This window comes from Mauremys reevesii, linkage group 12 (assembly GCF_016161935.1).
Source record: "Mauremys reevesii isolate NIE-2019 linkage group 12, ASM1616193v1, whole genome shotgun sequence".
Taxonomy (NCBI): Eukaryota; Metazoa; Chordata; order Testudines; family Geoemydidae; genus Mauremys; species Mauremys reevesii.
The window spans coordinates 22547822-22566335 of record NC_052634.1 but is presented as its reverse complement, the minus strand read 5'-3'; the positions used below and the strand labels follow the sequence as shown (position 1 = coordinate 22566335).

Below are 18514 nucleotides of genomic sequence, written 5' to 3'. Positions count from 1 at the left end.
TATTATCCTTCCTGCATGAGTGAAGGGCAGCAGAACATATCTAGTCCGTCCTGATGGAGGGCTGGGTGAGTGGGTGAGGAATAGCTTTTATTGGACTTTATAGAAGTGATTGAGGACATCACCCTAAACCAGGGGTCCCCAAACATTTCACACTGTGCCCTCTTAGCCATGGCTGTGGCCCCTCGGAAGCCGCGGTCAAGAACCGGGGCTGGTAATGGGGCTGTTGCTTGCTGGGAGAGGGGTGCAGACAGGGGTAAGGGGGTCGAGGCCGAGCAGGAGCCAGAGCCCCAGGCTGAGGTGGGGTTGGGGAAGACCTGGGGCAGAGTGGGGCTGAGTGCTGCTACCTCCATGGGGCTGGCTCAGGCCCTGAGGTGCCCCATGAATGTTCCTCTGTGTTGGAAAATTATAGTGCTAATGAAGCCTTTCCGTATTAGGCCTGAGTAAACCAAAGTTATGTTATGCTTGTCCAAACTGTGTTGGAAAGCTTACAGAACTCATTAGACTGAAGGCCGTGTATCTACCTAAGTCAGCTATTTCGCTTATCAGTTTTGTTTGGCTCCCAAGTATATGTTGGCTCCCCAAGTGTATGCAGCTGCGTTCACATGTATGCATCCAAAGTATCTAGTACAAAGGGTCAACGGATGTATCTTGTGTCCCCTTCAGAATGACAAATGTATCCTCAACAGATGTATCTTGTAGCCCCCACAAAATGATATATGTATCCTGCATATCCAATTATCCCTAACAGATGCATGTACAGGTTCTACAGGTCAACCAAATGACGTAGACAATCGTAGGCTAAGTTGTTTGTTTCGGGGTATAAAGGTAAGCCCATCTGGCCATGTAAGGTGTGTCTCTTTCTCTGGCACTAGCCGAGAGGAACACCCGCTCAGCTGACCGATCAATAAAGGGTGTGGTACTTGTCTTCCTGTCTCCGTGCCTCCTTGGTGTAATTAGGTAAGCTCCGGGGAGAACGAGCCCTTTTGGCTAACATCTGTGTCCCCCTAGGAGTCATGCCCCACATTTTGGGGACCACTGAACCCTACTCACTAAGCAGGGGCTAGTGATGCCAAAGCCCAGGGAAAGGGAGAACAAGTGTGGGACCCCCAGCACTGGAACCATGTGAAGGGGCTGCAGGAGAGGGGCAATGGCTGGTGGCCCAGGGAGTTAAGGGCTTAGGGGGCAGGAGTTAGGGGTGAAGGAGGTGCAAGGGTTGGGAGTGCAGGAGCTAGCGGTAAAGGGGGAGTGGGGATCGTCCAGGGGCAATGGGGAAGTGCCAAAGTACAAGCTTTGCCCAGGGCACCATTTTCCCTAATGCTGGTCTGAGCAAACAATTGGAAATGACCCTTCAGTGAGACCAGAACCATCATGTAGAAAAGCTCCTTTGTTAAGTGGTGGTGGCTGAGGGCTTAGGGAGATGGGTTAGAAAGCAACGGGCGTCTTTCTGTAGTGGTTTGATTCTTGCCTGCTAGGCAAGGCTGGTGTGTGGTGTCTCCATGGCTGCACTTTCAGTGTCTGATCTGCCACAGGGAGCCAAGTCTAGACATATTCAGAGGCTCTATGCCAGGGTTTCTCAAACTTTCTTTCATTGCAACCCCCTTCTGCCAAAAAAAACTTACTACATGGCCCTGGAAAGAGGGACCAAGCCCCTCCCCACTGAGCAGAGGCAGAGGAAACAAAGCCTGAGCCCTGCCCCAGTTAGGGGAAGGCAAAACCAGAGCTTGAGGGATTCAGCCCTGGGTGGTGGGGCTCAGACTTTTGGTTTCAGCCCCAGGCCCCAACAAGTCTAATGCCAGCCCTGGTGACCCCATTGAAACAGGGTTATGACCCACTTTGGGGTCCTGACCCACAGTTTGAGAACTACTGCTCTATGCTGATGGGAGAGAGTTTTCCTGGGGGTGTAGTTAATCCACTTCCCAAGAGGTGGCAGCTATGTCAGTGGGAGAAGCTATATCGGTGGGTGTGCAAGCTGTGGTGTTTACCACATTTAAGAAGTTTAATCAAACCCCATTTTTAAAACCACCTGTGGTCTGGGAATGGCAAAGGACCTCGATGAAGCAGGATTTGTCCTTCAAAGTCCTGGACATCACGATTCTATACTTTTGCTGTCATGGGGGTATAGCTCAGTGTTACAGTGCTTGACTGTGGTTCACCTAGTCCTCAGTTCAAACCCCAGTGTTCTCTTATAACCCTCTTTCTTTTTTTTTTTAAAAGTTAAACATTTTCATTTCCATTCTCCATTATGTTCAGGGGCTCCTCTCTACAGGAGTGCTTGATATCAATGTAAACACTCAACATTTCTCTGTCCAAATGCATAAAAACCTAGCAAAGCTGTCCATCAGCTGAAATCAGTTCCAATCCTCTAAGTGTCTAGTTTATGTTTTCATCAGTTAAACAAAGGTATCATACGAATGTACATTTGCAGATCCCTCTTCTCCAGGAGCTGTGCTGTGCAGAAGAACAAGAACCACATCCAGTTGCAGTTCAGGAGTCTGATGACCAAAGAGCCACGAAGTGTTCTGAGGGCTGGAGAAAAATGCCTTCTAGTGAGCTATTGAACGAGCTCAACCTGTTTCGCTTATCAAAAGAAGATTGAAAGGTGACTTCATTGAAGTGTTTAAGGGCCTTAATGGAGAGAAAAGATGGGGTATGAAAGGGCTCTTTAATCGAGCAGAGAAAGGCATAACAAGACCCAATGGCTGGAAGGTGAAAAGAGACAAATTCATATTACAACTAAGGCACAAATATTCAACATCGAGGATGATTCACCACAGGAACAATCTCCCAAGGAAAGTGGTGGATTCGCCATATCCTGATGTCATTTCATGAAGACTAGATGCCTTTCTGGAATGTGTTTGCCCCAAAAGTAGCTATTGTGTCATACAGGAGGCCTGTGATATGCAGGGGGTCAGGTTAGATGCTCTAATGGTCTCTTCTGGCCATAAAGTCGACTAATTTCTGAAAAACTGAGTGTAGCATTGGGAGCAGCGTCTGATGTTTTCCCGTCTAGCCGACTTGCTTCCTAGAACGAACGCTCCTTGAGTGGGGTGATCCACAGGGAGTAGCTCAAACCTCCAAAGTGCCTGGCCAGGGGCAGGACATTAGCACAGCAAGGGAGGGGTGTGGCAGTGACATCACAAAGACTATTGGACAGGGGCGAGGGGCCATGGAAACCTCAGAGACCCCTGTGGCTTTGCTTCAGCAAGTCTCCTTCTCCAGGTCTCTCTTTGAGGACTGAGAGAGTATTCGGGTTCACGGACGTGAGTGCCAATAGGAACCTTTTTCGAGTTTTCTCCTTCCCCTGTTAGTGATTTTACTAGTGACCAGCCGTCTCTGTTTAGAAGGTTGAAGCCTCCTCGAGGTTTGAAACCTGTTCAGTCTGATCCATCTGGTGACAGTTGAATTCTAGGCATGGAAAACACGAACTTAAGGAGGCAGAATTTTATTTCACACTTGGGATTTTGTCCCAAAGAATCAGTGGGGACATTAGGGTTTGTCCTTTCTGTTTCACCTTTTCCTCCATCCTCCCTCTCTCCTTTCTCTTTGTCTCTTGCTTCTTTTGTCCTTTCACCTGTTCCCCTCCCAACACCAGGAGCAGTGTGTGTGTGTGTGTGTGTATGTGTGTGTTGCGGGGGAGTGCTCTGCAGCTCCCACTGTGGGAGGTCCACCCAAAAATGTGGGGCTGAAATAGTGCTCGGGCAGTGATCCCCACCAGTGACCTGGGCCATCCTTTGGGCTCTCTGGTGAGAACCCTCAGCCTCCCGTCCTCAGTCTCTACCCTGATTGGCTGAGCAGGGGGTTATTGACAGGGAGGAGATTCAGGTCCGTGTTCTCTTTTAAGACCAAGGAAATAAGTCATACCCTGTTATATGTTGACAAATTTTGCTGCTTTGCTGCATTAATGGTCTCTGAGCAGTTCATGATTCTCTCTAACATTGCAGTTCTCCTCAAATACTTGCTGAATAATTACTGTGAACTGTTGTTGGTCTGGAGCTCATCTGAGAGCACTTTATTCAGGTCATTCAGTGTTTGAAATTCACGATCTGATGGTTAGTTTCAAAATCAGGGCTCTTGGGTCCTATTCCCAACTCTGCCACTGGCTGGCTGTGTGACCTAAGACAAGTCAATTCTCCTTTCTCAGCCTTAGCTTCTCCCTCTCTCAAGTAGGGATAATGATGATCTGCTCCTACCTAGCTCAAGGTGGGTAGAGGATGGGGATCCATTGGAGAATGTCACTAGGAGTATCAGAGGGGTAGCCATGTTAGTCTGGATTTGTAAAAGCAGCAAAGACTCCTGTGGCACCTGGCTAAGCAAACAGAACAAACCCCAAATCCCCCCTGTGCTTTGGGAGCCAGGTTTGCTGTGGGAATCCTGTAGTTCAGATGACTTCAAGCCTGGGCATTGGGATTATTTACCAGTTTCTCTGGCATTGGGGCAGTTTTGTGCTCACAGCTGTGATGGCCGAGTGGTTAAGGCGTTGGACTTGAAATCCAATAGGGTTCCCCTATGCAGGTTCAAATCCTGCTCACAGCGAGGCCTGCATTTTAGCCAGTCTCTCACCCAGGCAATACCTCTGTATAACCCCCTGAGACACTCTCAATTCTCTCCCCACCCCAAGTAAATTCTGTTCTGCTCCTTTCATCGAGATCCCTGGGACACCCCCTCACACTGTGTTGTTGAGGGGTCGGGCAAACTCTCAGCACCTGAAGCCTCTGCCACTCACCTGGTGCCCCATAGATCAGCCATAGCCCTGGTTCTGCTCCTCTCTCTAGAGTGTGAAAGGAGCTGAGTCAGCAACTCCATGGGAGCTACGGGGCTGCAGAACCAACAGAGAGAAAAAAAGGTGCTCAGTGCCCACTGGCAGCCAGCTCCCCCCCACCCACTACAGGCCTTGCTGACAAGCTCCTCACACTTGCCAGTGATCAGCTGTTCAGTGGGGTGCAGGAGGCGCTGGGGAGGAGCAGGAGAGTGGGAGGGAAAGGAATGGGGCAGGAAGGTGCAGGGCAGGAAAAGGTGGGAGAGGGGTGGGGGCTTGGGGGAAGGGGTGGAGTGGGGGGCAGGGCCTGGGGAGGAAAGGGGGGATTTGTCCCATACCCCGGATCCCTCTAGGGCTGGCCCTGAAGGGAAGCACCGACTATCACAGTGACAATAGAAGTGACCAGCATTGCGGGGGAGGCTGAGGGAGATCCGCACTCACCAGCTCTCTTCTCTCCCCCACGGTGAGCCAGACACTGCTCTCTCCTGGCTCTCACTCTAGCAGCTGGACGCCAAGGAGCCATTTCCCCACAGGAAGTGCATCGAGTGCCCCTGTGGTGCTGGGGGGGCTGGCGCCGCTGCTGCCTGTGGGGCTGGCAGGGGCTGATGTCTGCACAGACTCTCAGCTGCCAGGCCGGAGGGGCACTGGGACCTTACCAGACTGGCTCAGTGAAGACGGGGGGTTGACAGAGCAATACAGACGCTCTCCAGAGCACGGAGCAGCAGCCGCCCATGCAGCCAGGCAATGAGCATTTCCCACAGCCTGGAGCCGAGGGGGAGGCGGCAGCTGCTGTTCCAGCTCCTCGGGGACAGGCCCTGTCAGCCAACAGCCACTTCTTACTCCCCACAGCTAAGGGCACCGGGTTCCTCCGGTGGGGGTGTGGAGCAGCCGTTCGTTTTCCTGTTCGCACTCCTCTGCGGTGTGAAAATCAGGGAGGGGAGGCAGAAGCCCCACTTCCCTCCCGAAATGACGCCCAGTGGGGGAAGCCAGGACAACAGGGTGGGGCGGCAAGTGGTGACCAGACTCTCACCGCCAGGATCTAGTCTAGCTCAGGGTCCAGCTCAGGGTCCTCCCCGCGCCACTGGCCCCCAGTCCCCTTCCACCACCAGGTCAACCCGGGAACTCAGGCAGGAACAGGGTGAGGCAGCAAGTCAAGCCGAGCAAGGCAGGAAAAAGCGAGTCTTGTCTTCATGGGCTGCTCACAATGACGTCCTTTTGTGTGCAACTGCTGCAAAAACCTCCCGGGCAGAGAAGCAACAGGCCAAAATACTACTACACAGCTGCCAAAGTAGCTCAGTTAGGAGAGTGTTAGAGTGAAAATCTCAAGGTTGCTGGTTCAATCCCAGACTTTGGCAGGCCCTTTGATCCCTCTTTGTATAGTGGTGGTTTGCACCCCAGGTGAGTCCCTGAGCTTGGGTTCTGGAATTGAAAAAAACAACTGTGTGCTGCTGGTCTCACCTTTAACAATGAAGGACGGGAGCTGTCTCTCCTACATGAGTTATTGGTGGACCCAATGTGGAAGGAGAAGAGTGAGGCAGGGTGGCCCTCAGGAATGGTGCCAGAGGGGCTGACTGGGCAGTGACAGGCAGAAACAGGGGATGAAAACTCTTCTGTGCAGCTGAGGGAGGGCAGTGCCCTGGAAGGGGCATCTGTGAAAGTGGCCAGGTGGCAGGGATTTGGGGGCCCAGGAGGAGATGTTGGATGTTCATTGCCTTGGAGCAGCTGGACTTGGACAGGGTGGGTGTTCATAAAATGCACATTAACAACTCAGGGTAGTTTGATGGTGATTGGTGGAAGGGCCCATCTCTCTGGTCCTCCAGGACAGTGAAGAATGATGGGGTTGGAGTCTTGTTCTTCACATTCATGGTGCGAGTACAGAAGGGGCTGGAGCTCTGACCAGGGAGGGCATTACTGGTGGGCTTTGCAGCACTGGTTACGGCTATATTAGTGTGTATGGTCCCCAATTAAGGCCTAAAAGGAAAGTTCTATGAAGGAACTGTCTCCTTTCCTCTGGATAGCACAGTGTTTGGTGTTGGGGAGGATTTCAATTGTTGCTCCGGCCTGAGGACTGCTGGTCCTGTTTTCCTGACTGTCAGAGGAAACTCTTCTACGATGAGCACTACCTGGCGCAGGTCTGTAGTGAGGTCGGCTTAGAGGACGTGTTTCTCCACAGTGGAACCAGTGGAGGGCGGGCAGTAACCTCCTATTCCTCTGACCCGAGCTCACACCAGCCGCAGAGGGGATACACCTTTCTGCGGGGACAGGCCAGGAGTTGCATTGACCGGATTTCCGTGAAGGAGAGCACGTCGACAGCCCAGTGCAGGGTGGTGCCAATGGACTGTTCGGATCACGCAGCTCTCACCGTGTGCTCAATGTGAGCAATTCCCTGACCCAGGGCAGAGGATATTGGAAGCTGAACATCCAGAGCTTGCAAGATAAAGGAGCAGGGGGGCGAGGCCTGGCAGTGTTGGCAGAACGGGAAAGCATCAGAGGGTTCTATGGCAACCAGGGGGATTGATGGGAGTCGGTGAGGGAGGAGTTGGCTGCTTTGTTCCGGACGCTGGGGAAACACCACAACATTAAAGAAACCAACAGTGCAAAGTCCTGCAGTGTCACCTGTGGGATTTCCACAAGAGCATCCAGGCAGGGGAGCTAGTCAGCCTGTGACTGTACGACTGGATCAAGCGACAGCTGCTCGAGTTCCAGGAGATGAGGCTGCAGTTGGCTGATATGAGCGGGAGCACCGAGTGAAGGGAGGGGCGGCCTCCCCTGACATTTTTGCAGCCTGCAGGGAACGGAGGCAAAGCAGGGGGATGTGGGGACTGAGGGCAGGACCCACAGATCCGGTAGTGCAGGACCACAGTCACTGGAGGAGGAGAGAGAGACCCGCGAGAGGAAGCTGATGGTGGGAAGCAATAAGTGCAGAGTGCAAACCAGCCAGCTGAGAGTCACAGGGGTCTAGAGACTGAAAAGCAGCAGGTCCCATGGTGTAATGGGCAGCACTCAGGACTTTGAATCCTGGAACCTGAGTTCAAATCTCAGTGGGACCTCGTGGTGATACATTGCTTTGCTACAAAGCCCTGTAGCTCAATGTGTTTGGTTACCTTCTCTCAGGGTGAACTAAAGTGACATTTTTCCCTCCTGCTGGGTGACTGATGGCCACTGGAGATAGGTATTTGGTCTGGCTGGTTCAATGGGCGGCTATAGGTTGGGGTCCTAGAACTTAACAGTCTGGCTAGAGATTCCTGCGGGTTGACCGGATGGTTGTTTCTCGCTGCTTCACCTGATGTCCACAACTTTGGTCCCTGCAGCTGCCACACTCTTCCTCTTGCCCACATGGCATTTAAAGGAAGGAGGGCCAGGGCCAGGCTTCACAGTCAGGGCTGGGCAGGAGGGAGGCAGAGTCCCAGGCGGGAGCCCAACACACCTCTCCTCCTCTGGGCACCTGGGGTGTTGTTCCCCCCTGTTCAGGCACCGCTGGGGCCCTGCACGTCACACAGCTCTCCCTGATTTCAGCTGTTAGTGAGGGAGCCTCACTGCTAGCGCAGACTGGGCAGTTTCTTGCAGGAGAGACACTGTCCCAAAGCAGGACTAATGCTTAGAGCTGGTTATCAGTGATTTCAGATCTGTTGGTCTGCAGCAAGACTCTCCATTGAGTCTTAACCAGCTCTGTTATTACACAGGGAAGAACAAAAGGGTCAAATGGGGCCTGGAAGCCTTAAGAAGAATCCACCCCACCAAGTACAACACTTGTCGCTACCTGCTCTCAGCCCCACTGAGAATGTTTTGGGGTCACTCCTCCCCTGTATCAACATAGGGGGCTCTCAGAGAATCCTAATTAACAGGTGCTCCAGTGGCACAATTGGTTAGCGCACAGTACTTATAGGGCAGTGCTGAGAGGAGCTATGCTGAGGTTGTGAGTTCAAGCCTCACCTGGAGCACTGGTTTTCATTAACCAAGTGGTGTCACCCCCTCATTTGGCCCTGTGGAATGTAGAATTCCAGCCCTGGGGACCCTCAGGAGGGGGCTAATAAAAAATGCCCCCTTCACTTATTACCTCCTCTCCAGGTCAGAATCTACCATCCTTTCTCCCCCCCCCAGCCCCTGTGCCAGGATCCCTCAAGCAGAGCCTGGAGTCCTGCCCCTGGCATCTGTACTATTGACAAAGACTAAGTGACAGGGACAAAACACTCAAATCCCGCCTGGTGCGGGGAGCCAGGTTTGCTCTTCAAATTCTGTCGTTGGTACATTTCCAGGCCTGGGAATGTCCCACAACAGCATTGAATGGGAAGCTGCCTGCAGAACAGTTACACTGCACAGAGCTCCTGTGGAGGAGGGGTGGGAATTAGTAACATTTTGAGTATCGTTTGGGAAATGAACCTTTGCTGACAAGGTTTGTCTCTGTTCATATTTCACTTTCAGGTGTTATGTTGAGGGATCTTTAATATATTTTTGGGAGGTTAATAACTATCTCCTCAACTTTATTTACTCAACTTAAAAATTGGTGTCACTTGATTTTTGCATCTCCCTGTGAAAATACAACTGACACGTGTGGCTTTCTCCAGGGGGTCATGATGTTAATGTTAAGGATTTCAGTTTCTGCACTGCTGGGGGGGGGGCAGGTGTTGCTTTTTTACAGCTGCCTCAGAGCCAGGCACACTGGGCTGTTAGCTGCACCCACTGTCCTTGCCAGAGGCCCCTGCTGAACCCTGGGCGGCTGCACTGACTCTGCAGGTGGAGAAGCTGCTGTGGAGCAATGTAGAGCAGGTGCAGGAAGGAGACGGGGTCACTATTCTCATGCTGAACTGCACAGTTTTCCAAATTTGGGAATAGATTCATAGATTCATAGACTTAAGGGCAGAAGGGACCATTATGATCATCTAGTCTGACCTTCTGCACAATGCAGGCCACAGAATCTCACTCACCCACTCCTGTAACAAACCCCTAACCTATGTCTGAGTTATTGAAGTCCTCAAATTGTGGCTTAAAGACCTCAAGGTGCAGGGAATCCTCCAGCAAGTGACCCGAGCCCCATGCCGCAGAGGAAGTCGAATGTCCAAGAACAATTCTAGGGGAAGGTGAGCAAAGCAATGACATTGGAGGTGCCCAGACCTCCACTCGGGGCACTGTGGAAATTAATAATGGGAAGATCATTTGTGAAATTAGTCGTCACTGACAAGATTTGTCTCTGTTCCTATTTCATGCTATGGTGTTAGTTAGAGGAACCAGTACAGATTTTTTACTATATTAATTAAACACTTAGTTTTATTTAATCAAGCCAAAAACTTAGTATCACTTATTTTTTCTCTGTCCTAGCAAGAATGAATTGAATTTTGTGAGTTTCTGGAAAGTGCAGCGAGATTAAATGTGGGGAATTCAGTCTCTGTGTTTGTGAGCTGATGTTTTCCTCTCACAGGTCAGTGCCTGCATTGAAATACCCAAAGGGATCTAAGGGCTGGTGTACGCTGGGCACTGAACTGGCACAGCGATGTCTCCCAGGGTGTGACCCCCCGACAAACCCATATAGTTAAGGTGACCTAAGCCCGGGTTAGATAGTGCTAAAGAAAAGGAAGAATTGTTCTGTCCATGCAGCTATTACAGGGATGAGAAAATCCCTCCAGTCACTGTCTACTCCAAAGTGCTATAGCAGTGCCACAGCAGCGTTTTAAGTGTAGACAGAGTAAAACTAGATTTATCTCCAGTTCCCACTGTGGATGCTCAGGCACTAAGACTACAATAATAACAACAGCAGCGCAGTGCTTGCGTAGTTGGCAGGATTCAAACCTGTGCAGGGAGACCCCAATAGATTTCTAGTCCATCGCTTTAACCACTCAGCCACAATTACTTGACATGTAGGCATTTCACTGCATGATGATTTTGTTCTCACTAAATTGTCACTTCAAATTGTTTGCCCAGACCAGCTTCCCCAGCACACTCACGGCTGTGCATCAGTGTAAGTGTGTCCTGGGCTGAACAGCAAGAATTCCTGCCCATTTCCCTTCCGGCTGGAGCAGGATTAAAGTGTGTTTGTGTGAACGACATTGCTGTAGATTGTTGTTCATTCCCCACTCTGACAATTCAGACAGTCCCTTTCCTAGTCAAATCTCCAGCACATCGTTCCAATAGCAGGGGGCAGGATTTCTCTGGGGCACTGAAATTTTTAAGAGGGCTGGTGCATGAACTCAACCTTGCATTCCACCCTTGATGTTTCATGGACTAACTACAGCAGCAGAAAGAAAGAAAGAGCGGAGCCAATATCTCCCTGGCAGGGATGCAGGTGCCATGACCCCTCTGTCTGACCGTCGCCATTGCAGGAGAAAAAGGTTCACTGGCATCGAATGCCCTGGCTCAGACCAGAGACACAGGGAGGTTTTGCTGTTTATGGATCTGGCTGCTGGTTGGGAGTGAGGAGCAATGGTAGAGCTGGGGGGAAACCAGGGGGCTGCGGGTCGGGATTGAGGGGCACCAGCAGAGCTGTGGGTCTGGAGGTCAGGACTGGGATAGCGGGGGCTGCGGGTCGGGAGTGAGGGGCACCTGCAGAGCTGTGGGGCTGGAGGTCAGGACTGGGATAGCAGGGGCTGCGGGTCGGGAGTGAGGGGCACCGGCAGAGCTGTGAGTCTGCAGGTCAGGACTGGGATAGTGGGGGCTGCGGGTCGGGAGTGAGGGGCACCGGCAGTGCTGTGGGTCTGCAGGTCAGGACTGGGATAGCAGGGGCTGCGGGTCGGGAGTGAGGGGCACCTTATCACCAGGAGCTGCTCCCCGCCAGGCCCCACACCCCATTCACACGCCCTTGGTCAATACGTAGCTCAGTGGCAATCACTGCCCCGAAGTGACTCCGGCGCAGGCACCCACAGCACGAACTCCCCACACCGGATTCTGTCCACACGCAGAGAATTCTCTCCGCCGGGCTCCTTCGGTTCCTCTCGCTGCTCTCCGTCCTGCCGACACTGCTCATCTGCATAGCCCCGCCCATGGACACGTGACACCTTCTGTCATTTTGGTCTCCAGTGAATGAGTCGCCTGTGGGGAGTGAACACGTCACCGCACGTCACAGCCCCAGCGCACGTCACAGCCGCCGGGCGGGGGATCTGTGAGCCCAGCGCTGGGGCGGGGCTTCAGGAGAGACCCAGCCCCATAGACAGACTGGGGCAGGGAGATATTGGGGAAGGGATGGGGATGGGGAGAAGGGGAAGGAGAGACCCACCCCCCATAGACCCATACGGGGAGGGAGATATTGGGGTCAGGAGGGGAGAAGGGGGGTTGGCAGAGACCCAGCCTGGGGTGCAGGAGAAATGGGGTGGGGTGGAGGGAGACATGTGGGGTGGGGGTGGGGTGTGTGAAATGTTGGTTCAGGGAAACTGAGTCACTCCCAGGACATCGTGTGCAGGGGGGAGCACAGGGGCAGGGAGAGAGCTCCAGCCCCACAGAGTCCCAGAGGGATATTGGGGGCAGGGGAGGGGATAGAGGGAGGAGAGACCCAGCCCCATAGACCCCTAGAGGCAGCATAATATGGGGGGGCAGGCGAGGGGATGGCAGAGGAAACACCCATCTCCATAGACCCCCAGAGGCAGGAAATGAGAAGGTGGGCAGGAGGGATCCAGCCCCATAGACCTGTAGGGGCAGGGAGATATTGGGGTCAGGAGGAGAGGAGAGGGGGTTGGCAGAGACCCAGCATGGGGTGCAGGGGAAATGGGGTGGGGTGCAGGGAGCTGGGGGAGAGAAGAGACATGTGGGGGGGGGTGAAATGTTGGTCCAGGGAATCTGAGTCACTCCCAGGACATGCTGTGCAGGGGGGAGCACGGAGGCAGTGAGAGAGACCCAGCCCCCAGAGCCCCAGAGGGATATTGGGGGCAGGAGAGGGGGTGGCAGAGGAGACACCCATCTCCATAGACCCCCAGAGGCAGGAAATGAGGGGAGAAGGGGGAGGGAGGGATCCAGCCCTATAGACCTGTAGGAGCAGGGAGATATTGGGGGCAGGAGGGGAGAAGGGAGGTTGGCAGAGACCCAGCCCGGGGAGCAGGGGAAATGGGTTGGTTTGGAGGGAACTGGGGAAGAGAAGAGACACATTGGGGGACACATGTTGGGACAGGGAAACTGACTCACTCCAAATACATGCAGGGCAGGGCAGAGGCAGATTGTGCTGGTCCCAGGGTAATTTCGGGGGGTTCTGATTCCCCACTCAGCCGGGGGGCTCCCATCTGGGCTGAGGAGCCCTGGGGTGGGGCGGGTGCAGGGGTGTGTGTGTGTGTCAGGCTGGGGGAGCTGCCTGGGCAGAGGGGCTGGAACTGGGGGGGCTGCAGCAGCCCCTGGCTTGACGTGGTTTCCATCACACCCAGGGGTTACAGTTGGTTCAGTGGCTCAGTAGCCCCCACTATACAGATTGTTCTGGCACCGCTGGCCTAGGGTCACCGTCTAGTGCTCAGGGCCTGCCTGGCTCTCCTAGAGCAGGGCGAGTGCCCAGCTCTCCTGGGGCAGGGCTGGCGAGAGCTCTGGACAGATACTAACGGTGCCGGGGAGCCTGGACGAATATTAGTTGGACAGAGGAGCCTGGGGCAGTTTTATCAGAGAGCAGAAATGAATCCTGAACACAGCGCTGGAGCTGCAGTGCTCGGGGTGTGGGCCTGGGTCTCCTGCACAGTCTCCCTGCACCGCCTCATGGCATACCAAGTTCCCTGCAGAGAAGCAGAGGTGCGGGACCGAGGGTTGCGGCGGGGGCTGCAGCACCCCCATGTCTCACTGTGAAAAGCTCCAGATGCCGTGGGAACAAAGCCAGCATTATTGTGTGATTCCAGAGAACCCCGGAGCTGTGCTGCCCCTGTGCAGTGTGAGCGGGAATTGCACGTTTTCACACTGCTTGTGAACACCAGGGCCCACGCAACCATTTGGGCAAACTAGGCGGCCGCCTAGTGGTTGGTGGCGCCTAATAACCCCCTCAGGCGAGGAGGTGGAGCGGAGGTGAGCTGGGGGGGGGGCGCACGGGGAGGGCTGCCCGCAGTAATGGGGGAATGGGGGCGCACAGGGGAACTGCTCCCCACCCCAGCTCACCTCCGCTCTGCCTCCTCCGCCGAGCACACAGCCCAGCTCTAATTCTCCTCCAGTCGGCGTCGCAAGCCTGGGCGGGGAGGAGAATTAGAGCGATGCCGGGGTGCTCAGTGGAGGGGGTGGAGCCGAGGTGAGCTGGGGCGGGCTCCCCAGGCAGGCTTAGCTTCCGCAGGCAGGGGTGGCAGGTTATATCTGTGTGCGGTGCCCGGGCTCCAGGAATATTCAGGGCTGGGGGCCCTGCTCCAGCAATATTTGGAGCTGGGTCTCTCCCCCGGCACTGAACCTCCCCAATGCCCCAAACCCTCATCCCCAGCCAGAGCCCTCATCCCCCCGCACCCTAATCCTCTGCCCCAGCCCTGAGCCCCCCTGCACAGCATGAACCCCTCATCCCCCTGCACCCTAATCCTCAGCCCCAGCCAGAGCCCTCATCCCCCGCACCCTAATCCTCTGCCCCAGCCCTGAGCCCTCCTGCGCAGCATGAACCCCTCATCCCCCTGCACCCGAATCCTCAGCCCCAGCCCTGAGCCCCCCCGCAGCATGAACCCCTCATCCCCCTGCACCCTGATCCTCAGACCCAGCCAAAGCCCTCATCCCCCTGCACCCTAATGCTCTGCCCCAGCCCTGAGTCCCCTCCTGCATCATGAATCCCTCATCCTCAGCCCCACAGCCCTCACCCCTGTATTCCCTCCTATCCCCAAACTCCCTCCCCACAAGGTGCACCCCTCCCCCTTCCCACATACCCCTTCCCAACCCCGAACTCCATCCCAAAGCCTGCACCCTTCACCCCCTCCTGCACACCCACCCCTGCCCCAGCCCAGAGCCTGCACCCAGCACCCAAACTCCATCCCAAAGCCTGCACCCCTCCTGCACCCTAATCCCCAGCCCAGGATCTGCACCCCAGACCTCCCCCTCCCGAGCCCCCTCCCAGAGCATTAGGCAGGTGGGAGCAGAGTTGGGGGGGGCAGAGTTGGGGGGGCGGGTTATGGGCACAACCAAAATGTCTACAAACTTGCCACCCATGTCCGCAGGAGGTCTCCCCAGGCAGGGTAAGCTGCCGTGGCAGGGGGTGGGGTGGGAGGAAGTCTCCCAGGCAGGGTTAGCTGCCACGGGGATGGGGAGTAGTTGCTGGAGGGGGGCTCCCCGGGTGGGGGGCTGAGTTAGCTGCGGAGGGTGGGGGAACGGACAGACGCGGTTAGCTGGGTGGGAGGGTGCAAGGTGGAAGTTTCACCTAGGGCCTAAAACTTCCTTGCACCCGCCCTAGGGCTTTCCGCACCCCTGACAGGCTGATTAGACACCTGCAGCCAATCAAGGCAGAGCTACTCAGGGCACCTGGGTTTAAAAAGGAGTCACTTCAGTTTGTGGTGTGCGTGTGCAGAGCTGGGAGCAAGAGGCGCAAGGAGCTGAGAGGGAGAGGGTGTAGCTGCTGGAGGACTGAGGAGTACAAGCGTTATCAGACACCAGGAGGAAGGTCCTGTGGTGAGGATAAAGAAGGTGTTTGGAGGAGGCCATGGGGAAGTAGCCCAGGGAGTTGTAGCTGTCATGCAGCTGTTACAGGAGGCACTATAGACAGCTGCAATCCACAGGGCCCTGGGCTGGAACCCGGAGTAGAGGGCAGGCCCAGGTTACCCCCAAACCTCCCAACTCCTGATCAGACACAGGAGGAGTTGACCCAGACTGTGGGTTCTACCAGAGGGGAAGATCACTGAGGTGAGCAAATCTGCCAATAAGTGCAGGACCCACCGAGGTAGAGGAGGAACTTTGTCGCAGCCTCTAATTGCAGCATTTTTAAATGGTCTGCATGTTGCTTGCAGGCTCCTAACACTTGTGACAGCAGCTCCTTTTAATTTCCATCCAACCATCTGTACTTATGCCGATAGGTCGACTTTAGGTCTTTAACTTTGATTGGTAGCTGAGAAGATGGTATATCGGACAGAAACCCGTTCGACAAACCTCTTCATTTCCTTGTTATTTCCTGACTTCTTTATTCATCACCTTTTCCTTATTTCCCAGCAGATTGACTAGATCTGGGTGCTAGCAGGGGGACCTGACGGGCTCCTTACTTTCTGATTTCTTTTGGAAGCATTGAACTTGCCAGGGCACAGTCAGATTCTGGATGCTCATGGAAATGTAACACCTCGTGCTCAGCTTTAGTTCTGTTTCTCAGCTCTTTTGGAAAATCGATCTTTAGTCTGTCATGTAGCATCCTTGCATTAGGAGATGGCTAATTAATAAGACCATAAACCTTGGCAATCAAATGGAACCTGAAGTCCACAGAAGAGCCCGAAAGGCCCTTGGGGAGTGGAGTGCAAGTTGAGGAAGACTTCCCTGCACAGCTTCTCTCTCAATTCTCGTTTTCCTGTATTGAGCGCAAAAGTTGGGAATCAGCTCAGGGTAGGATTATACCATGTGTGTGCAGTGGTTAGACAAGGAACTGGACTGGTATGGAGCAAAACTATCTTATCTGTGCCTGATGACTGTACGTTTGAGAAGGAGCAGAAAAGAGCAGTGGGGCTGCAGTACAGCGCTTGCATAGGCTTTCTTTGGCCTGTTTTGCTGTAAGAGTTAACAGTGAGAGATTGTTAGTCACAGGTCAGTGGGTGGTTTTATGCAAATTAGGCATGTACAGGGAAACCAGCAAGAGGAAGGAGGGTGAAAGACTTCTCTGTCTTTGAACAGAATTGTGTGTTAAGGGCTCTTGCTTTGAATTCTTCCAGTGGAGTCATTTCGGGGAAGTGATCATCACTTTGAGTTACCTAGTTATCAAAGCCTCGTGAATGGTGTTTGGCGCGTGTCTGGGAGCTCCTCGTGCTGAAGTATAAAACAGTGGGGGAAGAGCGGCTGCCTAGCATCTGAGACTCACAGCATTGCTTCTTGGCTCCTTAGAGTTCTGGCTAAGATAAGATAACTTCTTGGTTCTTTGAGCTCAGATGGGGTGAGTAGTCTCTTGGCCTATCCAAGGCCGTGATCAATTGTTTTGATGTTTTGGTCTTTTGGCCTCGAGATGAAAACCTGGTCTGTGTCTTGGGAATCTTGAAGAAACATTATCTAAAATTTGTATCTGTTCTTATCAGTTTAATATCTGATAGGTCCTTTATTTAAGGACTGTATGTTAAATTGATTTTTGAAACAATGGGATGGAATAGAAGCTTGCTCTGACCACCCCATGCATTGACCTGGTATTGCAGTGTCTCCAGGACCAGTGCCTCTCCTTCTGGGGAGAATTGTCTGGTTAGAAAAGCAGAAAAAGTTTTACTCTAAAGATGTTGATTTGAGAAGATTTTTTTAAAGTAGTTGAAAAATCAGGTCTCTTTATCACTTTGGTTTCTTCATAACAACATATTGTTAAAATTTCTTGGGAGTGTTTTCTGAGTCTACAGATGTGAGTTTCTTTGTTTTGCTGGAGGATTGTTTTGAAAGCTGGGATTCTTCTGTTTGCTGTGAGTCTTTTCAACAATATGAGGGATGAATGCTTTCCAGACTGAGGGTCTGTTTGGGAGATGGTTGGTTGGGGTGGTTTCTGTGTGTGTGTGGGGACACACAGATTGGTAGTATTTGAGGTCACATGTATATCAATAACTGGATGAGTTACACAAACTTCTCCCCACCCAGCCTACGTTCCATGTATCTTGACTGAGCCTGCCGCCCACCATCCCAGAGCAGAAGCCTGAAGCCTGAGCCCCACCGCACGTGGGGAGGAGGGGAACTCCCACTGGTTGCCGGCTCCTGCAGTGTTTATGACTCTGGAAGGGGGTAGGGACCAGCCCCTGCAGGCAGCCCCGGGGGAAGAGCCGCTGCTTTGCTGCCCCCGACTCCCCCTCAGTTACAGCCCGGGAGGCTGTGGCCACAATAAAAGCCCCTGCTGGCCACACTTGAGAAATGCTGGAGCCTTACAGTAAACAAATCCCAGCAGGTTTGTCACACCCTGTCCCCCACCCTGGGGATTTCCTGCCCTCTCCCACCCAGACCAACCTTCCTGGAAGTTCCCACCCCCTATGTATTTACTGCCCTTTCTCACCGCCAAGGGAACCCGCCAGCAACTCCCTGCTAATCCCTCCCTCAACTGGCTCCACTGCAGCCATTTCCCTTCCCCGGCCCCTGGGAGGACGGAATGAGCTGGAGCAAAACATGTATGTTGCGCTGCAGCCTGTTAGGGCAAAAAGGGCAATTGGGGACATGTCAGAACAGGAAACCATTTCACAGCACAATTCCCCCCAGGCTCCTGCGACTGCGGGGCTTGTTTCCGATCCTTAGTCCGTTCACGTCTCTGGGCAGAGTTCCTCTGGGCGGCATCCGCTGGCTCCCTTGACGCCTTCGAGGAGCAGTGGGGGCTGTCCGGGGTTCTCTGCTCAGTGTCCCCGTCAGGCTCCCTTCTTATGACCCTTTGACCGCACTCCTGTCCCTGTTCTTTTATTAGTTGTCCCCCGCAATTAGTGGGTTTCTGAGGCCCTGTGCAACCTCCCCTTAGGCTGGGGGGGGGGATGCGTTAGCATGGGGCGGGCTTTGGGTTTCCTGGAAACCCAATAGACACAGATATTCCAGCTTGTCCTGCATGTGACAGAAAAATTCAAATCTAGGGCTGTCAATTAATCGCAGTTAACTTACACAATTAACTTTAAAAAAATCATGATTAATCTCTTTTAATCACATCGTTAAACAATAGAATACCAATTTAAATTTATTTTTGTTTTTCTACATTTTCAATTACAACACAGAATA

General features: G+C 53.4%; 4 non-coding genes across 4 annotated transcripts; all 4 read left to right on the top strand.

Moving 5' to 3' along the window:
• The first annotated feature begins 4451 nt into the window (after positions 1-4451).
• Positions 4452-4533, top strand: TRNAS-UGA. Its single transcript has one exon. It is a non-coding gene; the product is annotated as a tRNA-Ser (tRNA).
• A 3201-nt stretch (positions 4534-7734) lies between these two features.
• TRNAQ-UUG lies at positions 7735-7806 on the top strand. Its single transcript has one exon. It is a non-coding gene; the product is annotated as a tRNA-Gln (tRNA).
• A 797-nt stretch (positions 7807-8603) lies between these two features.
• TRNAI-UAU lies at positions 8604-8697 on the top strand. The gene is made up of 2 exons: positions 8604-8641; positions 8662-8697. It is a non-coding gene; the product is annotated as a tRNA-Ile (tRNA).
• An 8128-nt stretch (positions 8698-16825) lies between these two features.
• On the top strand, positions 16826-17008 carry LOC120376440. The gene has a single exon (XR_005587318.1). It is a non-coding gene; the product is annotated as a U2 spliceosomal RNA (small nuclear RNA).
• The last annotated feature ends 1506 nt before the right edge of the window (positions 17009-18514 follow it).